This window comes from Artibeus jamaicensis, unplaced genomic scaffold (assembly GCF_021234435.1).
Source record: "Artibeus jamaicensis isolate MK-2021 breed Jamaican fruit bat unplaced genomic scaffold, CSHL_Jam_final contig_414, whole genome shotgun sequence".
Taxonomy (NCBI): domain Eukaryota; kingdom Metazoa; phylum Chordata; class Mammalia; order Chiroptera; family Phyllostomidae; genus Artibeus; species Artibeus jamaicensis.
Window position 1 is genome coordinate 4,732,538 of NW_026521822.1, and position 22,639 is coordinate 4,755,176.

Genomic DNA, 22,639 nt, shown 5'->3' on the forward strand with positions numbered 1-22,639 from the left:
CATATCCAATCCTTGCAGCTGACTGGCCTGGGTAAATCCCTCCCACTAGTCCACCAACAGCAACCAAGGCTCAACTACAAGAGAAGGGTTCACTCAGTCCACATGTAGGACACACCTCAAGTACCCAGCTCCAATGATAGAAGAGGCTGTGCCACTAGAAACTACAATCCATCTACTATATTAGGCTATGCTACTAAAACAGGGAGTTTCTATGCTCTACCTGATGCATAGAAACAAACACAGGGAGGCTGCCAAAATGAGGAGTCAAAGAAACATGGCCCCCAAAAAGAACAGATCAAAACTCCAGAAAAAGAGCTAAATGAAATGGAAATAAGCAATCTATCAGATGCAGAACTCAAAATACTGATTATAAGGATGCTCAAGGAACTTAGTGAGGACCTCAACAGTATAAAAAAGATCAAGTCAGAAATGAATTCTGCACTAATTGAAATAAACAATAATTTATAGGGAGGAAACAGTAGAGTGGATGAAGCCAAGAATAAAATCAATGATATGGAACATAAGGAAACAAAAAACAACCAATCAAAACAACAGAAAGAAAAAAATTCCCCAAATGAGGATACTATAAGTATCCTCTTATAAAGGACAATTTCCAATATTATAAGGGACAATTTCAAGCATTCCAACATTTGTCCATAGGAGTACCAGGAGGAAAAAAGAAAGAGCACAATATTGGAAATCTATTTGAAAAAGTTATGAACAGAACTTCTCTAATTTGGTGAAGGAAATAGACATCCAAGTCCAGGAAATATGGAGAGTCCCAAACAAGATGAGTACAAAGAGGCCCACTTCAAGACACATCATAGTTAAAATACAAAAGTTGTCTTGGCTGGTGTGTCTCAGAGGAGTGAGTGCCAGCCTTGGAGCCAAAGGGTCACCTGTTTGACTCCCAGTCAGGGCACATGCCTGGGTTTCAGGCCAGGTTCTCAGTAGGGGGTGCATGAGAGGAAATCATACATTAATGTTTCCTTCCTTTTATTTCTCCCTCCTTTAGAAAAAAATGCCAAAGTTTACAGATAAAGAGAGAATCTTAAAAGCAGCAAGAAAAATGCAGTTAGTTACCTACAGGGGAGTTCCCATAAGACTGTCAGCTGATTTCTTAAAAGAAACTTTGGAGGGTAGAAGGGATTGGCAAGAAATATTCAGAGTCTTGAAAAGCAGAAACCTACAGCTAAAACCCAGAAAAGGTATCATTTAGATTCAAAAAGCAGATAAAGCACTTCTCAGAGAAGAAAAAACGAAAGGAACTCATCCACCAAGCCATTATTATATGAAATGTTAAAATGATTTATTTAAAGAAAAAGAAAATTAAAACTATGAATAAAATGGCAATAAATGCATATCTGTTGGCTATTGAATCTAAAAAACAAAGTAAGCAAACAAGAACAGAGACAAAATGATGGTTACAGAGAACATTTTGAAGCTTGTCAGATGGCAGCAGGGAGGGGGAGCATCAGTAAATATGAGGAGATTAAGAAGTACAAATAGGTATTTATAGAATAGCTATGGGGATATAAAGTACAGTATAGGAAATGAAGTAGCTAAAGAATTTATGTGCATGATCCCTGGACATGAACAATGGTGTCTATGAACAATGAGGATTGCCTGAGGGAGTAGTGAGGTTGCTGGTTGGAGGGGAGCAAAGGTGGAAAAATTGGGACAACTATAATAGTGGAATCAATAAAATAAAAAATAAAGTTACTCTGGCTGTCCAGAAGCATACAGGGAAAGTAAGAACAGTATGCACATTCTCCAAATGTCTGAGAAAAAGAACATAGGGACTTAAGGCAGCAAATTTTGGAATAAAGATAGCTGCTTCAGGATGAAGGGACAGATACACAAATTAGATGGAGGCTTTAAGGGAGGAGGAAAGGAAAATGATTAGTTCAGAAAAGGTATCATGAAGAGGCTGCAATATGTAATAATGATAGTGACATGATTGACTATATCCATTCTATTTTAGTATTTTGACCTGGAAGAAAAGGCAGCAGGGAATAAAAACAACTGACTGTACAGAGGCAGGCAAGCGTAAGCTCAGATGTATGTGCAAAGAGGAGAGCAGAAGAGTTGGAGGTTGAGAAGGACAGAGACAAGGAAAGGGCAAAAGAAGAGCAGTTCTTCCTCTAGAATTTTTTTAAAGGAAAATAACGCAAATGTAGAACAAGAGAGAAAAAAAATCTCTAAAAGAAAAAAATTTAACATTTTTATAATGATATATTTTAAGAGCTCTGACAAAATATTTAGATAAATGAATGATATGTAGAATGTGAAAAACTAAAGATTGATTAGTCTGGAATTTAAATGATGATATATTATGAGGATTTTTTTCTAAGTAGGATTCTTCTCTCAGGAAACTCAAAGTTGTTCAGTTAAAGGAGAATAGCACACACAGAGAGAGATCTGCTTGTTTACTCATTTAGGAATAAGCACGTAACCACATTATCATAATATCTTTACTATATGAAAACATTTCTACATCAGTGCATAAAACAACTCAGTATCACTGGATAGGGCAAAAGAAACCACATTACGGTGTAGACAAAGGGGCTTTCTTTTACACTTTCATGTGTAAGTAAGAAAACATTTAGTTTTAGGAAGTTCAAAATATGTGTATGTATAAAATGTACTCACACAATACAAAAAAATTGAGAATATTTATAAGCTATGACTGCAGAGAAATACTCCATGTTTATTTGATTCTACTTCAATGACCCAGATGAAGTTTCTTTTTAAATAGAAAATAACTCACAAGACATTTCCCATATTCATATTAGAAATTTTTGACATTAGAAGATTTTGGTAGAATCAGGAAAATCATAAAACATGTACATTTTCAGATGCTGTGGCTTAAAAAAGATTAAGGATTGGGCACCAGGGTTCATAGTAGCTGCAGATTTGGGGTCCACCAGTATCTTTTTTTTTTTTTTTCACTGAACTACCCTAGAGTCTTTCATTTTATTTTCTACCCATTCTTCAGTCATGTGCCTTGGGATGGTGCTGTATAACAGCAGCGTACATGATGGTGATGACAGTCCTCATTTTAATTCAGTGGGCACCATTCACTGGGCAGCTAAATGTCATTTGTAGAGTTCCCACTGGCAGCATGTGCATTTTCTAACATCTGCAGATTGTATTCTCTGGCACATTGGAAAAAGTATATATCCCACTTCAGTGTGAGACTACTAAGGGTTTGGTTGGTCTATTTGGAATCAGAAATAGAAACCAATTCTTCAATGCTGGGTCCAGGGATTTACATTACAAAGACCTACGGGTTTGAAATGAAAACCTGACATTTGCTAAGGAGTTTGGGAGTTTAAAGCACATACCCATTAGACTCTGGCAAAGATACAAAGACTGAAAGTGAAGATAATGGAGAGGAAACCTCCCTAAGTTTTTTAGTTGCAAATAAGAATGGGCCACTGGGCATCTTGCTGTGTCCACTGGGCATCTTGCTGTGTCCACTGAACAGAGATCACAAGTTAAGGAAGGAAATAAGTTGCTTTTATGTCACCCAGTGGGTACCAAACTTTTGTACAAGGGAATGGAAACAGTAAAAGGACAAGGTGCTGTATAACTTTGTGAGAGCCAGCCTGTCTGAACCTTAGGTTCTTCATCTGGAGAATAGGTCCTGCCCACCGCAGTCAAAACTTGTTGTAGTAGAATGAGGTTATATATGTGAACACACTTTGAAAAGCTATTATACAAATGCAAATTGTGATTGCCACATTCCTAGTGAAAATATGAAGAGTGGAGAGGTTTAAGAGAAGCTTCAGGGTTTACAGAATAAGTCTGGACAAATCCAGATCTGAGTTTCCTGATACTGGGGTATCCTGCACTGTTGCTTCTTTGCCCCTGACTGCAAGTCTTTGCCACTTTCCATGGTTAACCCCCAAGAGCACTTCACAGTATTTCACACAATGCCCACAGCTCAGGAGTAGGTGCTTATCCTGGTTTCTCAGGTAAGAAATTGAGACCTAGAGATGTCAAGTGACTTGCCCAGGGCACAGCATGTACCTGGCAGAGTCAGAGTTCTAAGCCCACATTCTCTTTCCTTGTCTCCATCTCTTTCCTGTTGTACGCTAGACATGGTGCTGCCAGGGCTGGCCTCACGAGAGTAGAGGACCAGGAAGCTGTCCCTTTCCTGTACTTGATGACTGCTAGAAATGTGATTGGCAAAAACCCATTGTCTGTTTTCTGATTCTGCGTCATAGCCCCTAATTTGGTCTTTATATTAGCAGAGTGAGAGCTAGCAATAAGAAAATGGCATATATGTGGGGTTTATTTATTAAATTTGGACTGCAGGAATAAAACTCTTTGCTCTGGGAAGAAAAAGAGAAGCCCTAATAAAATTAACTACAGGAATATTCATTGCATCATTTGTTATTTGCTCTGCCATTGATTAATTTGATCATCATATTCATCCCCATTAGTAACTGTCCTTTCTAAAAATAATGAAGCCAGCAGACAAATTAATGTGGGACCTAGGGGTAGAAATAATGGCATTGTCCTGCACAACATTAAGTCTTTTGGCTTCTTTCTTTTGCTCTTTGCCTGTGGATTCTACAATGCAAAATACAGCATCTTCTGTAGACTTAACAGCCATACACAGGACAAAGAAACTCTGCTTCTCCCAGTATCATAGCTGCAGTTGTTGGATGACCTTTGCATGAACCTCCTCTCCCCCACCTCTTTTGGAAATTGCCTCCTGAGTTGTAGGCCATATCACACCAAGAGTGCCAGATTTATAGTGAAATGGATTTTTTCTTAAGTGCTATAAATCAAAACAGGCTTTTGCTGCAGACACATACTAGCCTTTCACTCTGTTGACCATTGTCATCTCTCCCTCCAGCCACAGATGCTAAAATGAATCCTTGTGACCTGGCCTTGACTTCATTTCTGTGTAGTCTGCCAGTGCAAAGCAGCAGCCCCATCTACGCTGAAGCCCTGAACCCGAGTGCACACTGCCGCCTGTATGTAGCAGGTGTCATGCTCGCAGCCAAACTGTGTAATCCTCCATCTCTCAAATTGGGCTGCAGTTGGAATGGAATTGTGCTCCTGGGCTTTCTCCATGCAGCTGGTTAGGGGAGGAAACATGAGGATTAGAAAAACCAGTCAATTGTCTTCTCATCAGAAATTAAGGCTGTGAAGAGAAAGCAAGGAAAAATGTGGTAGAGGGTGAAAGAATACAATTTGGAAACAATCGAAAAGGACAAGAACAATTCTGAGGAAAAAATCCTCTTTAAAAGAATAAACAGGGAGGAGCAAATGCATAGGTGGGAGTTGCAGTTTTTCTGGGTCTAGGTTTGTCATTTTAATTTTTGTTTTATTTTCTTTTTTATAAAGTAATATATACTCAATGCAGAAAACTTGGAAACAGAAGCATATAAAAGGAAACAAGTCATTCCTAATGTCACTACCCAGATAAAAGATTGTTAACATTTACATATATCCTTTCAGTCTTTTTCTCTATGTACTCAAACATATAGGGGTAATCATTTTTAAATATTGACCAACGGAATAGCCAAGCTTAGTCAGGTAAAGTGTCTGGAACTGTAACCAAAGTGTGGAATTAGGAATTCAGTTCCAAGATGTTGTTAGTGGTTAGTTAAAGACCATATTTTCTCCTCTGTTTAACAAAGCATACTGAATAGTCATCAAGGGAAACTTAAACAAAGTTAGTGCCCAATCTGGTCCTCACTTAACAGACCACCCATTTCACTCAGCTGATCATTGGGAAGCCCATGCCTCATGAAGTTCTTTTCTTGATGCAACTTCCTCAGGTTGGTAATCACCTCCCCGAGTTTTCCTGGTTTTTGTTTCATCTCTGTGTGTCTCTGTCTCCTTCTCCTTCTCCCCCCATCTCTTCCCCTCTGTCCTGCTCTCTCTCTCTCTCTCTCTCTCTCTCACACACACACACACACACACACACACACACACCACTTAATATAGTCTTAACAGTTTTATTTGTTGGAGGTGCTGGAGATGATAGAAAAAGAGGAATTATACTTGAACTCTGGTTGTACAATAGGTTTCCAAGGAAGGGGTGTTAGAAGTAATGCTTATAAATGAAGGATGAACAGAATGACTTCTCAAAGCTTCATTATCCTTTTTTCTTCTTTCTTTTGTTCTCTTAATTTATTCTGCTGTGGCCCTGTGCATACACATTCTATTTTTCATGTCTTCCACCACCAGCACCACCTTAATTAATTTTAAGCTGGGTATTACTCAGGTATTCCAGTCAGAGGGGTTTTAATGGCAAGCACAGGGACTCTCATTCTCAGTGTTAGAGATGCATATTTTGACCCAGGATTTATATTTTATCCTGAGTAAGTCATTTTGGTCATTTAAGCAGAGTGGTGTTCTGCAGTTTTGTCTCTCACTAATTCTCTGTGAGCCTTGTCTTCTTTTCTTCTGGGTTTGTATTTCTTCCCTCGTGGTTTGTATTTCTTATCTTCAGCGCCACTCAATTTATTTCAGGAAGGTTTTGGCAATGACCTAATTGTAAAATCCATAAAAAAGCTGTTATGCTGAGTTTCTCTTTACAAATATAGTCCCCCTCCCTGCCAGTAATCCTCCTATTTATCATTTGGAGAAAAGGGGAAAATGGGGGTTCTTGATGTAGTTCCTCTACTCTACATCTGATATGTGAGCTCAGAGTGATCTCAGAGACTCTCCGGATCACTTAAGGAGCTCTCCCAGGTCTAGTCTTTCCCTCATAGGTGCTTGGGACTTAGCTGATTAGGCTGGTCTTTCTGCCCCACTGGTGGTTGCCTTGCTTGATTTGAAGCCCACAGTTTGCTGGTCATTTCTCATGTGAAATGCATTGCTTTGGCTACATGGACCACTCACAGTAAGAAAGCATGAGAGAATGCAACAATGAAAATTCTGTATTAGATAGAAAATTTGGGCTGGATTTGGGCTCAATTTTACCACTGTTAGTACAGCACCATGACTGCAATGTACAGAATGTTAAAACTAGGAGGGGCATTACTAGGCCCTACATTACCCTACTTACTTCCTAGTTTTAATCAAACAGTGAGGTTAAGTCACTGAGCTAAGACCCCTGCCCTTCCAGTCTCATCTGGCTGCCCAGGGCTTCTGATTCCTGGCCCTCAAGTTCATACTCTACCTCCTCGTAGGTGTTTGCATTCTGAAAATTGTTTCCTTTTACATTTATTTATATCTGTCTCCTACTTCCCTGAAAAATATGAGTTGAGACACAAGGGCTATGAATTTCCCCTGACATGTTAAATAAGTGCTAGTTTCTTTTGCCTTCTTATGTTGGAGTTGAAACTAATTCTGACACCTAAGACCAACCTTTTATGGCTTACTTAGTACTTTATATTCAACAACTATCTGAGTAAATGAATGAAGGAAAGAACAAATCATTGAGTCACCTCACAGATTTTATTCTCAGTGACAGAAAAGTCCAAACCAACTTACCTGATTCTTAGTCTTTGCTGCTTTTTCTACTTAGGCCTAAATAAATAATAATCTCATTCACTGACTAAGCAGAAGTAGCTTTCTGATGAGACTTTGTTGAAGTTTAAGGATTGATGAGGTCCATCTCTCTTTAAAGGTCACATGCTCTCTGCTGGTGATGAAGATCCTACAGAGCTTACTAGTCACTGGCCTTACTCAGGGCAGTTGGTGTGGCCTCAGCACTCTGAAAGAAGGACTTCAACTGCAGGAAATGAGCCATTGTGTTTTCACTCTTGCTGAATGGGTGTACATTTGCTCACCAATGTTTCTATTCAGACAACATCTTTCTACTATCCAGATGGATGCTTTGGAAGCCTTAATGATGTTTTTATTTGTACTGTGCTTACCCAAGGAACCAAGGCATAGAAAGGGTGGGTGATGAGTCTCCAAACCAGACAGTACAGTGCTTACAATTTCTTCCTAACTGTTCTTTCTAATGTTGAAAATGAGACTGTTTCACAAAATTAGTTATAAAGGACAATGGAAAGCTGCCAATCACACTCTTTAGTGAAAGACCCTAGAAGATATTAGGGAATAAGGACATTTTTCTAAGCAGCTCTGCTGTTTCCTTCCTCTGGCTCTTTCTGCAGATGTTTGCAGTTAATGATGCATTTACATAGAACTCAGCCCCTGTAAGCTTCATCAGCAGAGCACATATAGAAAACTGTATTTATCAAATATACCTAGAACAGAATAATCCTATACTGGATCTTAAAGGAGGTCTCGACAAATTTCAAAGAAGTATTTTCATCTTCTTATCACAACAAAATTTTTAGAAATCATTGTCACAAATGCTAACTAAAACAATTCTATATATTTGAAATTTTAAAAACATACATCTGAACACGCAGGCCTATGAAGAAATCAGAATTATAATTTTAAACTATTTAAAAATAATTGATAATCAAAATACAACATATCAAAATTTGTAGGATTCAAATAAAACAGAACCTAGAGGGAAAATTAAAAATGTAAATGTCTACTTCAGGAGAAGAGAATATTGGAGTAAGCATCCAATTCTTATATAAAAAGAATAAACACAAAGAGAGAAGGACAAATAAAGATAAGGATAGAAATTACTGAAACAGCAAACAGCCATACAATAGAGAGGATCAACAAAGCCTAATGTTGTTTATTTGAAAAGACTAATAAAATTAAAAATCTTTTTCAACAGTAATCACAAAAAAGAAAGGTGTAATAAACAATATTAGAAATGAAAATGGGGTATAACTACAGATGTGACAGAGATTAAAGAGATATGCAAATATCAAGAGTAGCTCTGTGACAAATTTTTAACAGGTGATATAGACACATTTCTATAGAAAACAATGTCATATCAAAACTAAATCAGGAAGAAATTAAAAGCCTAAATGACCTCATTAAAAAAACTGAATTAGTTTCTTAAAATCTTGCACCAATATAACTGACTCAAAATGGCTTTGCAGAGAGGTTCAACCAAACATTCAAGGAAGATTAAGCCAATCTTTTATGAAGTCATTCAGAGAATAGAAAAGAAGGAAGCATGTCCCAAGTCACTCATAAGGCCAGTGTACTTAATACCAAACAGGACAAAGACAGTGGAAAAGGGGAAGGGGTTTGGGGGAATTACAGGTCACTCTCACTTATAAGGGTAGATTTAAAATTCTTTTTTAAAAAGCTAATTTATTCTGGTATTGTGTAAACCACCAAAATGGATTTATTCCAAGAATGCAAGCTTGGTTCAATATTACAAAAGTCTATTAATATAATGATCCTATTAACATATTAAACCAGATTAATACAATTACTTTATTGGTACAGAATATCTGTTCATGACTTAGAACTAAAACAGCCAAAGGAAAATACGTCTTTTAACAACTTGAAATAAAAAAGAATTTATACTGTTTGCCCTGACCAGCGTGGCTCAGTTGGTTGGGTCTCATTCTGCAAAGCTAAAGGTCAGTAGTTTAATTCCCGGTCAGGATACATGCCTGGGTTGCAGGCTTGGTCCCTGGTTGGGAGGCGTAGAGGACACAACTAATCAATGTTTCTTTCTCATGTCAATGTTTCTCTCCCTCTCATTTTCCCTTCCTTCCACTCTCTCTAAAAATAAATAATAAAATATTTTTTAAAAGAGAGAAAGAGATAACCTTTCCTGTTAAGGATTATCCATAATGAACTCAGTGGCAATAGAATTATTTTTTTAACCCTCACAGAGTAATCCTGATATAATCCTTTTAATTCCGATACAATTATTTTGACTATAATGTAACTGCTTTATATCACTTGTTTTGTTTCATGATTCACATTTTCAGATCGACATCTGAAAACAAAAAATGTAAAAGATTGCTGCACAAAGTGTACTAGCAGATGTTAAAATTGTGGTTACCCTATTTTTTCCTTTTGAAAAATTAAATTCAACACTAACCTTGGTATTATACCCTGTTTAGCTGTATATCATGGATGATGATCTTAACTATGACATCGTTGTTAGGAGCTGAGCCTTTCAGCTTACTTCAGCAAAACCTGTGATTGAAATTTTCATTAAAAGGACGTGGATAGACTTCCACATATAAATTTAAAATGCATGCAATTGCTGATCGTGAGTTGGGGGCCGCCTATGGCTGGAGGAGCACTTCATCACAGGGCAAATTGATGCGGACATTAAGGGTGAAGCTACAGCTCTAATTTCTCTTAGTTTTTAATACCTTGAGAGCCTTTGCTTTCTTTTCTGTTATAATTCATGACCATGCTGACATCATTTATTATAAACAGCCTGAGTAATTCAACTCACTTCTTTTAAATTTTTTTTAATTTATTTATTCTTTAGAGAAGAAGGGAAGGAGAAAGAGATGGGGAGAAACATCAGTGTGTGGTTGCTTCTTGTGAGCCCCCCACTGGGGACTCAGCCTGCAACCCAGGCATGTGCCCTGACTGGGAATCAAACCTGCAACCTTTTGATTTGCAGGACTGCACTCAATCCATTGAGCTACACCAGCCAGGGCTCAACTCACTTCTTAATGCTTTGTATATTTAATGTTTCTGAAGTAGAGAAGATTAGTTTAAAATGGTCATTTTCTATCTGCACTTTTGAAATCTATGTAAGCTGGGTGGTGCTGTATTTTATTTTACCAAAAAGATCTCAGCCCCAAATATTAAGAGTATTTGCAACAGCACTATTTGTTGAAGTCTTCTGTTGTTGCTGCTATTGTTCCCACCCCCCACCCCTGCTTGAAGACAATCTGCAGTTCAGAGGTTCAGAGACAAGGCAAACCTGTGTAACTGCCACAGGAAATACCTGCAGGTGAGTGAAGTCATGCAAGGAAGCTGTTTCTGTCTGCTGTGGCCCTATCCAGGGCTTGGAGCAGGGAGCCAGTGAAACAGAATCTCTAAGAGGTTCTGATTACTTCTGAGACTCAGAATGTGGGGTTCCAGACCACCATAAGTATGTTAAAGCAACTTTGAAACTTTGGGGGAATGAGCAGATGTGCCTGCCTTACACTTCTCCTGTGATAAATGAATGTGCCCATTTATTTGCAGAGCTTGTTGCACCCTGTCCTTAGATGTCAGAGTCTCCTAGTCACAAACGTGTTAACTTATGTTAACAAAGAAAAATTGGGAATATTGTAATCATTGAATTAGCTTCTCTAGTGTTCTACAGTTAATCAGGACTTAACAATATAGGTGATAAAGGCCTTCCAGACCCACAATACAGAAAATTTTCCATCTGTAGTCATCTGTGGCTGATGTAGAGGCAAAACTTTCAGCTATATTTTCTCTTTTCGTTTATCTGAAGAACATGTTTGATCATTAGAACTTTCTCACTCTGGCCAGTGTGGCTCAGCAGAGTGAGCACCAGCCTGCAAACCGAAAGATCACCATTTCAATTCCAGTCAGAGCTCCTGCCTGGGTTGTGGGCCAGGTACACAGTTGAAGGCGTTCCGATAGATGCTTCTCTCCCTCTCTTTTTCCCTTCCTTCCCATCTCTCTGAAAATAAAATAAAAGTTAAAGAAAAGAACTTTCTCATCATTAGGATACAACTAAAAGCTCTCAAGACCCCAACACATTCTTATTCTATAACCATAAGTCAAACACTACTTTCCTAAGACTGCAGTCGAAGAAGGCAGTCAGTGATGATGGTAATGTCTGCTGTGGGTTATAAACCCTGCAAAGATGGAACAAATCTCTGTTGGCCTTTGGGCAACAGTACAAGACCCAGCTGTTCAATCAGGTTTTTGTTTGAAGTAAATGAGCCAACCTGGCTAGAAAGTGTGTTAATATTTTAAATTTCTACATTACCAGCTGACACGTACCCAGAGGCTGGGGTGATGACTACTTCATATAATTGCGAAAAAGAAAGTGATAAGAATAAATAAATCCCAGCAAATTGGATTATCATTTGCACTGGAATTGCCAACAACAGTAATGGGGAGAATATCACTGACATATATTCCTACTTCAGCAAGGCATTTGACACCTTCTCTTGTGAATTGCATGAATGGTGTTAATTCCAGCTGGCTGGCGCTGTGCTTTGAAAAGTGGCAGAAGGAGGGCAACCAGCATGGCTAGGGTGGGGCTCAATGACAGGACCTCTTCTTGCTGAATATTATTTCCCCATAAGTGAAAAGTCACTGGACCTTGCTGGGTCTTAATCTCTCCATTTTTGTCAAGAGGAAAATGACAGAAGTTTCCTTTAACTTGGTACCCTTTGCTGTCGAAAGAACCTCACATACTTAATTGATGTTCTTTAGTGTCTTAGTATACCACTGCTGAGTATTGTTAACATGAAGAAAGTGAAAAGAAAAAAAAAAAAAACAGGTGCTGAAATGATTCTCCAAATTACACAATTTAAAAAGAAATCATCTACAGAAGAGAAAATGGGTTTTCGAGCCTTCCAAACCACAAACCACTTTTGCATCTTCTTTTCCTGTGTTCATTGAAGAAAGTGATATATTGGTGTGCAAATGATAAATTATTCTCAAGAGAGACAGTTGTGAGGGAAAAGAGGAGACCAGAGGAGTAAGGTGGCTTTTTCAAGGTTGAACAGCAAGTCATGCTAACCTTTGAAATAATGACTTGTGGTGATTGTGGTTGTTGTTTTTCCAATTCTTGGCTATATTTCTTTGTGAAATAATGTTGCCTTATTGGGATATAGTATAACAGGACTAGTAACTCCATTGAATTATACAAAAGCTAAAAAGTATCTGTCTTTTACAAGTCCCTCCCAGGGGAATATCCAAGTAAAAGAAATAGTCTCTGAAGCATTGTCTGTTAAAAGAGTTCCCCCTCTCCTCAGCTCACTAGGCCAAGGTCACCTTTTTTCCTGTCCTGCTCAGACTCTGGGCTGCCTGCCAGTGGTGTGCCTACTGGAATTTGATACTCAGAGAGGATCCTTTTGTAAATGTCCACCTCCTCTAAATAACAAAATTATTCCCAGTAATAATTATGAAATGGAAATAATAATAATAGCCAAGAAAGAAATTCAGGCAGTGACATTTTTCTTATATTGAATTTCACATATAATTATGCCTGTAAAAAGAAGGGGGAGGTGCAAGTCAAAGGACACGGATAGAGGACTCACAGGCACAGACAATCAGATGGTAATTGACTGTGGGAGTGGGGGGTGGGCAGGGGAGGGCATTGGGGAAAGGGCGGGACAACTGTAACTGAACAACGATTACTAACTAAATAAATAAATAGTACAATAAAAAGGAAAAAATCAAACTTTTCAAAATTTTTTTTAGTTTACCTAACATTTTGAACTTTGATCCTTTGATCATAGTTAATATAACACAGTATGTAAATAATTGTCCAACAAATGAATGAATTTTAATAAATCCAATACAAAAAGTCCAATTTAAACAGCTGTGTACTAAGTGTACCACTGATGTAAGCATTTTCTTGATTTGTTCTTTCATTTTAAGGCAAACTATTAACAATATTAAATTTTTAATATTAAAATTTAGTATTTTACATATAAACTAAAATTTGCACTTACCAACCAAAAATAATACAACTCATGGTTCTCACATTGCACTGGTCTACATTTTAAATGTAAAAATTCCTCTAAGAGGTCCTGTGGAATGAATCGAAGTAGCTCAAACTCTTGTTCTTACTCTTTGCAAAAACTGCTATTGTTGTTTATTACAAATCCACTGTAGAAATATAGAAATATATGTAACAGTTGTACCTGCAGCAAGTTCAAATGATTCTAATCCAGAAAATCCCTGTGTTGGGGGTGGAGGGGGGCGTTGGGCATGGGAGTAGGCACCACCTTGAGGTCTCAGACCCTTGAAAACAATTCCCTCTGCTTTTTCCCCAGTCTCCTGGAGCTGCTGCAGGCTTCCAGGGTACTGATAGGCATGACCCCAGAGGGCAAGCCCCGTCAGGCCTGCACTTGGGCTGTCAGCTTTGGCTGACATTTGGATCTTAATAGCCGGTCAGGGAACAGGGCCAAGCTCTAGTGTCTCTAGGCTGTAAATGAAGCCTGATCCCATCATGAGCAAGAGATTGCCTTTCTGCCTAACAATGAGAATGGCATTTAAAATTCAATATCAGAAAAGATATTGACGAGATTAAGGGCCTGAAGGAATTGATTTATGAAGAAAGACCCGAGGAATTAAATATGTATAGCCTGGTGTAATAGGATATTAGGCTCTGAGCACAGTTTCATTTATGTGATCTGATGTTCCCAGTATCAGTCATCTGAACAGTGGAGCACTCTCCCAGAGGCGGGCCTCTGCCAGGGGTCATGGTGCCAGAGGCGGAGAGGCTGGCTCCAGGACCAATAAACGGGCCACAGCTTGGTCACTCTCATTTCTCACCCTAAGTTGAAGTGCAGTTTCATCCCCAGGCAGAAGCAGATGACATTTTAAACTAGAATAGACCTTGAGTAGTCGTACCACCTCCTGTGACAAGAAAATTTAAACTAGTTCAATTCCATCCTTTTTCCCAAGAAGAAAAGTGAACTTTGTACTTTCCATGTGGTAAATGACTGCCTTTCCCCTGAGCCAAGTTTCTCTCCTTTGTCAGGAACACCATTAAATGTGTTTGCCTTTAGGCAAAGCCTTTCCCTTAAGTTACAATAATATTGTAACTTGATTTTTTACACCTCAAACTCTCCCTGGAAACTGGGGATGGGTTCAGGATTGACATCACCACATAGAGCTGATGGTAAAACAGTCCATCCAGACACAGTCACATCCACCATGGCCTTTGGTGGAAACTTCTATTTGGATGTCCCTGGGCCTCATTTCCTTAGGTGATATTCTACTGGACTTAAATGCATAGTTCACTAAGCAGGGCATCTGACTTACAGCAAAGGTATAGAGATAGAGTGGCATTTATTAAAACTGAATCAACCCCAAAACATAGTAAATTAATGACACTCTATAGGTTCACATGTTTCCAGACTTTTATGCATGAATATTCAGTGTTCATTTCTAACAAGTAGAAGTTCTAATTCAAAATGGATCACCTGAGCCCATTTTCCTCATGCCTAAACTGATCCCTAAGACTTTACTAGGGAAACTACACTGGTTAAGTTCATTCTTAGAGCACTTTGTACCACTTAAATTAATTGTGATATATATATTCACATTCTCATGAACCAGCATCTAGAGAACAGGCTACTTAGTGTTTGTTCCTTGGTATCTTCCATATCACCTGGCCCAGCACTACATACATAGTACATCAGTGTTGACTGAAGGAATGAATGAATAATTGATCGAATGAGTTGATGAGTGAATGCATATGAATATATTCATTTTTAAAGATTTATTTATCTTTAGACAGAAGGGAAGGGAGGGAGAAAGAGAGGGAGAGAAACATCAATGTATGGTTGCCCCTCCCTTGCCCCCTACTGGGCACCTGGCCCACAACCCAGGCATGTGCTAGGACTGGGAATCGAACTGGCTACTCTTTGGTTCGCAGGCCAGTACTTAATCCACTGAGCCACACCAGCCCAGGCATCAACAGATTCTTTTCAAAGAACTGAACATAGAGCCAAGCATTGGGGAAACCCTGAAGTAAGAGGAAGATGGAAAGAGAAGCAATATGCATGCATGCATACACGCATATGTGTCTGTGTGTGAAGGTACCAATCACTATCAGTATATATCTACCTGGTAGCATGAGTTCACCTTACCTACCACCAACCTAAATTTAGGAAATGTATTCCTCTACCACCATGCATGACACAAAATCAGTGTTCTATTTAGAGGTCCTCTCTTTAATGCCAACCACCACCTCCATTCCCCCAGCCACCCACCAGCCCTATATTAGATTCCTGAGTTAACACAATTCTGTGAATGTCAGTTTATAATGAGATGCTGCTGGTGAATTTCATATAGAATATTTGCACTGTAGTCTGTGATTTTCATAGGTTATAACTTTATATAATCTTTATATGAAAACTCCACCTTGGTAACAAAATTGTAAAATGTAAGAAACAAAAGGCTAGGGGGTATTACAGTTTTTAAATCCACAATGCTACTCATAGATGTATAAACAAAAGTATGCCCAGCTCTTCAAGGAAATGGTGAGCACTTAGGTAGAAGTCATTGCTAGGAGGATTTTAAGATTGGCATGTCCTGATTTCCATTTCAAATTGACAGTGCAGCATGGTTGCTAAGGGAGAAATCATAGTCTGATGCAGAAAAATTGAGTTATGCATGTGGTAGGTTTCTCCCAGACAGTGTGGCCTTGGGTATGTGACTTAACCTCTGTGTGCATATGACTCACTCATCTGTAAAAATAGAAATGTGACCTCACTTATTCTGGGGCCCCAAATAACATTTGTAATGCTCTTTGAATTTGTCAGAGGGAAAGACCCATTACACATTGAAGTCCACATCCCCAAAGAGCATTACAAATGATCCTATTGAATCAGTGGCCTGAAAATATCAAGATGTATCAGGTGCAGCATTTGTTTACCTGTTATTGTCCACCACAGTGTTTGCCCTTGATTAGCATATGGATAATTGCCTAATTGGAACACACTCAATTGTAACCACCAAAAAATGTAATAGTGTATCTGTTTAATACCACAATCTCTAATGTTAAATTAAAATTATGCTGCAGTCAACCAATCCAACCAAGAGACTTTTCTGATTAAGTTCTAGCTGCCTGTGAACTTCTGTAATTGAGGCACTTTGGTACTTAAAAATTCAAACTAGAAAGAATATTATACAGGCTCATAAATTTCAAGTGAAAGGGGACCAGGGAGACTGATTTAAATCATCTAGTTGTGGATTACCACATTGTTTTTATAGAACATCTAGTCAAAGAAGAATTTTAAGTCACCACTGCTTTGGATACATAAATATTATATTCATGAGTTTATGCTTTATAAACACACGCAAACATTAATTGTGAAGAATGCACAAAACAGTCTAAAAGTGTTGATTTAATTTTTCTCCAGTGGTGGCTTTGTTATTATTTCTTTTTGGTAGAACATGGGAAAAAATTACATAATTATATATTCATTGACTGGATTTCCATAGCCTTTTAAGAAATACTCCCCTTTAGATTAAGAAAGACATAGAAACCTGCCAGAATAATGAACCAAAATGTCTTAAATGCTACTTTCCTCTGAAATTTTCCTATGTGCATATAGCTAGAACAATAAATTACCCAGTGATAGAGCCTCAGGTAGTTTTTGTTTTTGTGGTTGTTTTGGTTTTTGCCTGTATGTGTGTATTTTTTGTTTTGTTTTGTTTTGTTTTTGAGAGATCATGGTTTAATCCTATAAAGCTTAAGAGACCAGAACAAGTATACATGTATTGCTTCGCTCATTTATTCATCCATTTATTTGTCACCTATTATGTATTAGAGATAACCAAATAATTAATTAATCCTACCATTGGTGGGTATAGTCTAGTTGAGGAGATATCTATGAAATGTAATATGCCATATTAAGTACTTTGGGAGTATAGAAGTTACAGCAACTAACTTGGCTTGGATGAATGGAAGAGGTCTTTCCTGAAGAAGAACCCAAGTGTACTTACTGCATGTAGTTGTGCAGGTTCTGTCCTGGAGAAGGGCACCAGGCCAAGTGGGTGAGCGACAATGAAATCAAGTCCAACTGTCCTACCTAACCATATGCTCTAGTGGGAAATTGTGTCTCCCTAGAAGATGGGCTTCTTTTCTATAGTACAAAGTCCTAACATGGGTTGCTGTTAGTTCAAATGCATTGTTTTTCTTTTTTTAAAGGTCAAGAAAGTTTATTAGGTGACTATCTCAATCAATACATAAGAAGAGACTGTTATCACTTGCTTTTGTCCATAGGTTTAAGAATACTTGATAATTTAATACACTGGATAAAGTTCTATTAAAAAATTATAAAATGAGCAAAAGTTCTTGCATATCATAATAAATGGCATAAAGTGGCATGCTGGAAATTTTGACTCACCTTTTTAATCTTGTAGTTAAATAAATTCACATACTACTAAAATTAGCTATTATATTTCTTTATATTATAAAGAAGGGGTTTTATTATTTTTTGATAGAAAACACTTTTAATTTTATTTTTTAACTTTTTTATTGATGTTCAAGTACAGTTGTCTCCACTTCCCCCCACCCCATCCCCCTATCCCAGCCATCTCACTTCCCACCCTTGATCCTACCTGCCTTTGGTTTTCTCCATGTGTCCTTTATAGTTGTTCCTGAAACTCTTCCTCCTTCTTCCCCCATTAGTCCCTCCCACCTCCCCTGTGGTTACTGTCAGTTTGTTCCTAATTTCGCTGTCTCTGGTTATACTTTACTTGCTTTTTTGTTCAAATGTAAGTTGAAATCCAAACCACTGACCTTCTTGTCCTTCCTCAGAAATAACAGGTCCTTTCATGATGCTAACAAACTCACTACCCAGCATTATGCCTGGAAGATTCCTATTATTTTTTAAAGTTGAATGCATCCTTTAAGTTGGCTCTAAAAATAAATAAGTATCTGCCAGGCATAATGCTGGGTAGTGAGCTTATTAGAGTTATGAAAGAAACTGCTTTTTCTGGGGGAGGAAAGGAAGGTCAGTGGTTTGCATTTTATCTAGTAGAGGTTGGGGAACTAACAGTATTTTAAGCATAGGAGCACTTTAATTCTTAGATGGTCAATTCTCTCAGGAGTGTTGAGTGAATGACAGGAAACAAGCAGAATCAGAGGGAAGGAGATGGCCGCCTTACCATGACAGCCAAGATGGATGGAGAGAAGGCAGAGAGGCTGTGAGGGCAATGAAAGAACAGGGTTTGACTTCAAAGTTTTAATTCTAGATACCATACAGTAATAGATTTAGGCTAAAGATTTACCATACAGTAAATAGATTTAGGGGAAGATGGGAGGATGGTAATAATAGGCACTATTTGAGATAGTAAGTGTCTAGTGGGTAGTAGGAATGAGGTAGAGACTATTGAGTTAGCTTTGTAAAGCACAAGTGGTCGAGATATGTAGTTGAAGCCATGGGTATGAATAGACTCACCTGAAGAGACCATGGTATCAAGGAAAAAAAGAACCTGGAAATGAAATAAGTATTGGTGACCTTAGTGAGAACACTTTGAGTAGGATACTAGGGGTGGAAGTCACACTGTAGTGGAATGAGGATTAAATAAGCATTAAAGGAAACAAGTTTTCATCGAAGCTGCACCTTAGAATTTTCTGTGGATGTTTTTTGTTCTTTACTTTGTTAATTTTTAAAATTAATTTATTTTCCAATTATAGATGACATACAATATTATATTAGTTTCAGGTGTACAGCATAGTATAGACACTTTTATATCTTACGAAGTGATCACCCTGATAAATCTAGTACCCATGTGATACTATACATAGTTAATTACAATATTATTGACTATATTCCCCATGTTGTACTTTACATCCCCATAACTGTTCTGTAACTACCAATTTGTGTTTCTCAATCCCTTCATGTTTTTCAACTCTTGCCCCATTCCCCTTCCCATCTGGTGGCCATTGATTTGTTCTTTGTATCTGTGTGTTTCTGTTTCGTTTGTTTGTTTATTTTGGGTTTTAGGTTCCACATATAAGTGAAATCATATGTGAAGTTTTTTTTAAAGCATAGCTGCCTGGATTGCACTCCTAGATATTCCGAGTTAATTGCTTATGTATGTGGCCCAGGAATCAGCATTTTTAAAAGTCCTCTAGCTTTAAAAAGCACTACCTTGACTTATTCTTTTAAAAAGTATAAATAAACTTCAGTAGCTAGCAAGCATATAATGAGGTGCTTAAAATCACAGGGAGTCAGAGAAGTACAAAACTTTTAAAGGATGAAGACCCTTTATGTTATCAGACAGTTGGATAGTGCTAAGTGCTAGTGTGAATGTGGGGCACAGTAACTCTTCCACACTGCTGCTGGGTGGGTAGACTGGCACAGCCATCCCATAAAGGAGTTTCTGCTAACTAACTCCGTAAGCCTGCCCTATGGACCAGCAGTTCCACTGATGGAAACATGCCAGGGAGATTCTCCCATAGTCCATTAGGGAACCTGTACTCCGTGTTCCTTCGTAGTCATGTATGAGGGAGAGAGAATTGAAGATAATCTGGGTGGCTTTCATGGGGAGAGTACATCAGGTGTAATTGAGTGGATGCCCTCCATAGATTATCATGGATCATCAGAAGCAATTGGATTGGATATACAGGGTTGGGCGAAGTAGGTTTACAGTTGTTCATATGGAAAATAATACAATAATAAATAATAATATGAGAATAAGCCCTGTGTTTCATGTACTCACAACTGTAAACCTACTTCTTCCCTACCCCATATGCATATTGACATTAACACCCCATGTGTCCATGTTAATATGCAAGGGCAGACCTTAAAAATAGAATGCTTAGTAAATAATAAATATGACAATATTGCTTACATAAAACTGCACACTCACCAAATAACAATATATGCTTTTAAAAAACACATTTAAACTTAAAAAATAAAAGCCATTGAAAGTAATTGCCTACATGTAAGAAGAAAAGGAAGCGGGAATGACAGAGAAGAAATTGTATTTAAACAGCATGATACAGTTACCATCTGGCTGGTGTGGCTTAATGGATGGAGCACCAGCCTACAAACCAAAAGGTCACCAGTTTGATTCCCAGTCAGGGCACAAGCCTGGGTTGTGGGCTGGGTACAAGAGGCAATCGATTGATGCTTTTCTCTCACATTGATGTTTTGCTCTCATATTGATGTTTCTCTCCCTTTCTCCTTCCCTTCCCCCCTCTCTGAAAAAATAAATAAATTTAAATTTAAAAATAAATAAATAAATAGAAAGTGTGATACTAAGGAAGAGTGAAGTAGGATGGAAGCTTAAAAATGGGAAGTGACATCAAAAGAAAAAGGCCTGTATGTGTGTGTGTGTTTAATTCTTTAAAATTTTTAATTTTTAACTGTGGTACAGTTTGTATAACATAAAATTGACCATCTTAGCCATTTTAAGCATAGTCCAGTAGTGTCATGTACATTCACACTGTTTTTTTAATAATATTAATGACTATATTTCCTATGCTGTACATTGCATCCCTGTGACTTTGTGTGTGTTTTAATAGAAGGAAAAAGAGTTATAAATGTATAGATGAAATGGCAGACTCTGATGGAGTTCTTACTTTCCCTCTTAGTTAGTCACACATTGGTAATAAAGCTGAGAGTTATATCCAAGTAGTACTCCTTTCTTTGTCCTTTCCCCAACCTTAATCGAGTTCTTCTGATTTTTTTCTCATCACTAAAGCAGTGAATGCTCCTTAGAGGTGTACTAGAAAATTACAAGCAAATCTAACAAATATCCTTAAGCCTACTAACCCAGAAATAGTATCCAGATATTTTTCTATGTCCTGAGATATGTGTGCAGCTTCGTTTTTAATGGCAGCATTGTGTTCCATTGTACAGATGTGCCATCATTAGTATAGCCAAGCCCCTTCTGCTGGACACCACTTGCTCTAATTTTTGCTGCTCAGGGCTGGGACCTGAAATAAGCATAAGCTACCTGCCCTTCATTTGGCTCATTTTTAAAGGAGGTTTAAGGATTAAATTTAAAATTGTCTAATGATATAAAAATTTACTTGGCATAATCAAAGTCAGAGCACCAGTTCCCCTCTGAACTGTTGTGGGCCAGACATGAATGAGAATAAAGGAACAAGGTCATTACCCACTGTTTATAAACTGTCATTTTAGGTACTTGTCACAGTGCAAAAGTACAATATGGGCTCCCAGGGTTCTGTACCTTAATCAATGGATGCACAATTAAATCACATAAAGTGTTTGGGGAGCCGGTGCGGGAAGTGTGTATTACCTCACATGTGATTCTGATATGGGCAGCTGGTGAAATGGGAGGCACTGAGTTTTTAGAAAATTGCAAGGAAAAAAAAAAGAAAATTGCAAGGAAATCACTGTTCATGCCAGAGGACCAAAGTATATGCTTTAGTTTATATCCAGTGCCAGAGTAGGGAACAGAGCAAGCCAGCCCATGGGAGAGCACAATGTGCTTTCCTGAGTACTCACAACCCCCCAACATGCACAAAAACTAGTAGCTTTGAAGATTTAACTTAATCCTTCCAGCTGGTGGGTTTAAAAATCAGAAATGCAGTGCCACTGTGTATTCAGGACTTGGTAGTTAAGAACTGGCCAGACAGCTCTGCAGCCAGCCTCTTGTCAACGCACCAAAGATTTTGGGAGTGGAAAAAAAAAGGACCAAAAGAAGCAGGAAAGCACCATTTTCATACCATTAGTCCAATATCTGTTATGTACCATAGCAAAAGAAATGTGCTTTTATCTTTTTAAACCAGTCCTTTGTTGTCAAGAAGTTTTGAATCAACATCGGTCTTTCCAGGGTCTGTTTTGAAGCTCTTGAATGTTCTCCAGCCTGTGTATGCATTAACATATAACCATGTTCCAGAGAACATGTTCCAGAGAACTGGTGCTGGGCAGCCCTGTGCTTTTGGCAGGCAAGGGAAGCCTCCATATGAATTACAGTTGAAAGGGCAGGGAAAGCTCAAGGTTCACAAAAATCCCTCAGTGACCCTGCTTAAAATAGCAGTGTAGGCAGTAGCTTAGTGTTTTGACAGCTTATATCAGCAGTTTTCTCAGTTGACATATTGATTGTAGTTTGGACTTCAGTTGTGCTGATCTAATAAAACATCACTGTCATAACAGTGAATGTAAAAGGA

The 22,639-nt window shown here is 38.1% G+C and overlaps 1 protein-coding gene across 3 annotated transcripts in view; it reads left to right on the plus strand.

Moving 5' to 3' along the window:
- The window catches only part of ENOX1 (ecto-NOX disulfide-thiol exchanger 1), a 700,008-nt gene that overhangs the window by 587,677 nt on the left and 89,692 nt on the right, over window positions 1-22,639 (plus strand). The gene's annotated exons all lie outside the window — the stretch shown is intronic.